The following is a 6,000-nucleotide window of genomic DNA, read 5'->3' as shown; positions in this document are numbered from 1 at the left end:
AAAATCTATTAAGATATAACTATAGCTCCCATATTAAAGATATAACATGCACTCTACATCAATGATATTTGGAAGTAGAAATTCAGATTAAGATTTAGCTGCTATATATCAGTTTTATTTGATTTCAAGTTCAGAATCCACCACCTAAAACCCATATATACAACTTTTTATAAAAACGATTATTATCTTTTGCGAGTCTTAAATTCAAAATTAAAAAAAAAAACGTGGTAAATGTGACTAGAATTATCAAAACATCAAATATCGGTGTGTATCGTTATATGTGAGCTATAGGAAAACATGGACCATTATAAAGGCCACACATAGAAACAAAAGGACACGAAATCTTGCATGAAGTTAGAATTTAAGACAGCGGTTAGAATGGACCACCACTTTTGTGTGAAAAAATACTAACATTACTTACAGGCGATATCCGAAATACACAAAAGGCGAATTTCTGGCTCTTTTATGCTGATTTCGTAGACGAATATAGCCAAATTGCTTTTGGAGATGATCGCAAAATATTTATGGGTTCAAATTAAACAAAAACAGAAAAAAAATCATGATAACACAATTGAAGCCAATCGACAGCCTGAGCAGATAGTTAAGCACAGTGACGAATTCTAGCATTTTGGATGACCATTGCATAAATATTGGAAAAATGTCCCTGGTCAAAATGCTAAGGGTAATATCTGGGCAGTGCTCCGTGACATAATTTCAAAAGCGAAATCTTCCAAAATGGATTTGGACATGAGAGGGCTTCTAACATATTGTAGTGTTGTAGGGTATCACATAGTCGGCCCCGCACGACTATATCCTTTGTGAGCTATAGGAAAACATGGACCTATACATGTAATTTCCGCCATTATGACCAACAAATACCAAATTATTTTCTAATCCTATACAGAATAAAGGATTTAAATACCACATTGAGAATGGTCAGAACACTGCTTTAATATAGAAACAATCATTACCTCCCTCTAAGCTGTAACAAAGTACCCTAAATTTAAGCTTTGATTGAAGATAATTGTCAAAATGAATAGTACTACATTTCCTGCTTTTCCAGAGCATTATTTAAATTATTTTGCCCATAATACGGAAATGGCCGACTTGAAAGCCAAAAATCAAATGTCCAGGGATCCAAAGTACCTATTTGCTGTGAATGAACTGCTTAACAACACTATGACTTTTTTTGGAAAGAATCGAAGACTGAAACTATTGTTGATGCTTTCCCTGCACCTGGTCCGTCAACATGTCAGGTTTACCTGCATTGGAGTGCGGCACTTAATTCCTCAATGCACTAATCATCTCCGAAATGGATATGTTGAGATCGGTAGTCAGAATAAGTCGAATGGTAGTCCGGTCGAACTTAACCGCGATCTGACTTCTCCCTTTTGTAAGGAGCATATGTCACCAATTTATTGGTCCTATCTGCTTCAAGCGGAAAAACAAGGTCTCCATCACTTGCAATGTGAGAACGGGGTCCAGATCCCAAATTTTTATATAACCTTTATGATGATGCAAAAACTAACAGTTTTGTTTGAATGCAGAAAAATTCCTAAATCCATTATTTCCTTTTGCAAAAGGTAAGTGGTATCTAAGAATAAATAATTCGCATTTATAAAATAATGATTAAATCAGGCTGTTACTTTGATCAATTTGTAATGAATCATTTCTCTAAAAACGTATTTTCATAAACAAAAAAAATTGAACTGATTAATGCCCATTTGAAATATATATATGCCTGCATGGATTCCTATCGATTCTATGCGTCTGAATTATGTACGTATGTCTGTGAAATATGCCTTTGCTCATAGCACCACTGATGTTAATACCCTTACTGTTGTTATTGTTGTTGCGTAGGTTGCGGACCACGAGGCTGATAGCCATATGCAAACACATTTCCATCAGAAAATAAACAAAACTCTTCTCGCAGTACAACAACAACACAAAATATGACAAACAAATTAATAAAATGCTTCAGTGGCGAAAAAAACCAAAGCTGTCAATGCAACGCTGCTCAATACACCAGCGAAATGTTCAACATATTCGGGGCATGCATGAAAACCACAATACAGTAAGCCTTTGTTGACTGATTGTGTGAGTATGGAGGCGGGTAGACGGACAACACACCAAATTCATTGACAGAAAAAAGAGTTGGTGTTCAGGTCTTGGTAAAAACACATTCATTTATGTATGCATACCATACATACATACACATATGCATTTTTATATGTAATGTTGTCATGAAAATCCCTACTAGATGGGCTTTGACATGGCTCACTTGAGACAAGTGGAAATGTAATAAATCTTAAAGTACAACAAGATTGTGCGACAGCTCTTTTTTGGGTCACACAATCGATTCTGTTCAAGGGGAAGGGCAAGTGCAATATCTTGTCACCGAAAAGACACAATCATTATAAATTCAAGTTTAGTTATCGTTGTGATCCACATACCTGTGACAACTATTCTTGCTGTTTATTATACAATCAGATACATAATATGTTCGCCAAGTGCAAGGACAATAACTCCTTACAAGGAAATTCTGACAAACTTCATTCTGCATTGCCATGAGGTTACTTATTACAAAATTGCTGACAAAGAAACTAATTTTAGATCTTACCTAATAATTAGAAGCAGTGGCGTTTCCGCCTTCAAAATCTAGGGTTTTAAGTTCAATACTCATATATACAGGGTGAGATGAAAAAACTGCAACCAACTTCAGACTGCTGTCATTTCTAAGCCACTCGTCCGACAACTGTTAAAATGATTCCAGTGACAGCTCATTATATTGTGTACAAGCGTACAAAAGCATTTTGGTAAGAATTTTCCAGAAAAAAGTTATTCGTTATGGAATTAAAGCGTGATCGTGTGCTTTCCTTATATTTGGCTGGAAAACCACAAACGGATAACCGCTAGAGCACTCCAGCATTTAAATGTGAATAAATCTTTTGTGCCTCGTACCATCGCTCTTTACCGTAATATTGGTAGCGTAGCCCGACGTCAAGGAATTGGACTGAAAAAAACAGCAACATCAGCAGAATTGGTTCGAAAAGTAAAGAAGCGACTTGTTCGAAACTCTCGTCGCAGAGGCCGAAAATGGCTCGTGAGCTGAACATATCACAATATTCCATTCAGTAAATATTGTAAAATTAGCTCGGGGTAAAGCCATTGTAATTCCAAAAAGTGCAAAAACTTACACCGCAACGGAAAGAAAATAGACTCAAAAGAGCTAAAGAGTTGCGTCGCTTTGCGGAAAGTGGTGAACTGCCGAATTTGGTTTTCTCCGATGAAAAAATATTTGTTTTCCAGCTGTTTGTAAACAAACAAAATGATCGTGTTTACTTGCCAAAGATGTCAGTTGAAAATGTGCAATTTCGGTTGGCCACCAGAACTCAAGCGCTGGCCATGTTGATGGTGTGGGCCGCCATAACAGCCGATGGTCGCTCTCCGCTCGTATTAAACGACCGTGGCATCAGAATAAATGCCGAAAATTATCGCGAAAATATTCTAGAGGGTGTAATTAAGCCTTGGGCACGAAAACATTTTGCCCGCAGACCTTGGACATTCCAACAGGACTCAGCACCATCGCACTCAGCACACGCCACTCAATAATGGTTACACAATGAGGTTCCTCGCTTCATTTACAGCACACAATGGCCACCAAAATCTCCGGATACCAATCCGGATTTTATTCAACAAAATTAAAAAATATATATATGGCGTTTGACTTTGTTGCAGGTTTTTTATCTCACCCTGTATATACCCACGATTTGGTTTAACCCCCACAAGAATGTGTCCCTCGATGTTAGCTTTTCCGTGGTCTTGGCCAAATTTTTCAATTGATTTGGCTCTTGGCATCAACTAAGGGGATAAAAAATATTATTTAAGTTTGACTATTCTGAAATAATTCTGCCCACGCAGCACGATCTTCTAAACATTGCAAATTCCAAATTACTGGTCATTTGAATGAAAAATGTTGCTATGTTTTTTATTATACTTACCAGTAAAGAAAGGACCAATGTCGGGCGGGCCGGCTTTATGATATTCTACACTTATTTGCATATTTAGTAGAGCTACCCATAAAATATAAACAAACTTGGAATAGGATAATGATATACATGGGATCCAAATCGAACGTCTCTATGAAATTTAGTAGAGGTATTTCTATGTTGGAACCAAATATCGTTGTTGTAGAAAGCATTTTGCAAGGGGTTTAAATACATAATTGGCTGAAACGATTTTCACCAAATTTGATACACTTTCATTCAGGCTTAAATCGTTTGTATGTGCCAAAATCCACTCAAATCGTGTTTCATTTGTTGCAAAATAAACTTGAAATCGAGCAAAGATGTATATGGAAGCCATATCGAAATCTGAAGCTATTTCGATAAAATGTGGAAATGTTTTTCTAAGCTGTATTTGAGATGTTTCCCTGAAAATCGTTATTAGTGAGTGCGTATTACGACTGTGAGAGAAAAAATAACAAATCGAATGAACAATATATATGGGAGGTACAGCTATAGCTGAATTAATTTCCAAATTTGTAGGGTATAAAGATTTAGCTGAGATTTTACATGGGGTTATTCCAATAGTTGATATATATTTGTTAATAGATGTGCTATATCATTTACATTTCTAAATGTTTCCAAATAGGTTCATGTTGTTTAAAAGAATTTAAAACGACCGCTATTTGAACATGTATTGACATTTTTGCCATGGGTATTTATTTTTATTTAGTCATTATTTATAATAAAGCGGTTGCCACTTATTTGAGCCAGATTTGTAAATTATATATAACTTAATGTTCGAGCCAGCAAGGCGAACCGGGCAAGCATATAATAATAAATTTGTTCAACAATGTAGTCGTAGTAGTAGTATTTTTGTATACCCTCCACCATACTATGGAGGATTCCGTTTTTAACTCCTCGAAATCCTCATGTCAGACCCAACAAAGTATATATATTCTTGATCAGCGTAAAATTCTAAGTCGATTTAGCCATTGTTAGCCATTGTTGCTATCACGCTATCTTTCGAACGAATCGTGTTTATTTTTCCAGGAGGCAGGTTAAGTTCGTAAATGGGTCATGTAGGTCCACGTTTTCATATAGCCCCATATAACGGTACCTCCCGATATTCGATATTGTGATGATTTTAGCGACATTATTCACCGGAATTGTTTCAACTTTGGTATTTCTTCGAAATGGATACTACTGCCTTTGACAGAAAATTGTCTGTGCAGGTTCACGTCTTCATTTAGCCCCATATTACGGTACATCACGATATTCGGTATTTTGATGATTTTAGCTACATCATTCACCGGAATTGTTTCAAATTACGTATTTAGAGATCGTAATGGCAACTACAATCTGTGACAGAAAATTTTCCAAACAGGTCCTGGTCTTCGTATAGGCCCCATATATCAGTACCTCCCTATATTCGGTATTTTGACGAATTTAGGTACAATACCCACCGAAATTGTTTGAGATATCGTATTTGACGTTAGTAATGGATGCTATAGCCTATGACAGAAAATGGTCTATGCTGGTCCAGGTCTTCGCACAGCTCCGATATAACGGCACCTCCCTATTTACGATATTTTGATGATTTTAGCTACATTATTTGAAGTTTACAATTTTGAATAAGGTAATGCCTTATGACAAACAATTCCTATGTAGGTCCACATCGTATAGACCCCAATATAACGGCTATATTTGGTATTTTTAAAATTTTAACAGAATTTTTTAAAGATTTTATTTTTTGAAAATTTCCAAATTCGTTCCAAATGGTGGAGGGTATTTAAAGTTCGCCCCGTCCGAACTTACTGCTTTTTAACTTGTTTTTTATGTATTTTAATGCTGTATGGGATTGAACTGACAATTTCTTGCAGTATATGGGATTGTGCAACTATTTTCTTTGAATCCAAAACGAATATTATGTATTGTGTCAATTTTGTTCTGAAGAAAAATAAAAAACTCTACATTCCTAAAAGTAATATCTTAC

Source organism: Musca domestica, unplaced genomic scaffold (assembly GCF_030504385.1).
Source record: "Musca domestica strain aabys unplaced genomic scaffold, Musca_domestica.polishedcontigs.V.1.1 49, whole genome shotgun sequence".
Lineage (NCBI taxonomy): Eukaryota > Metazoa > Arthropoda > Insecta > Diptera > Muscidae > Musca > Musca domestica.
Note: the sequence above shows the minus strand (reverse complement) of the source record.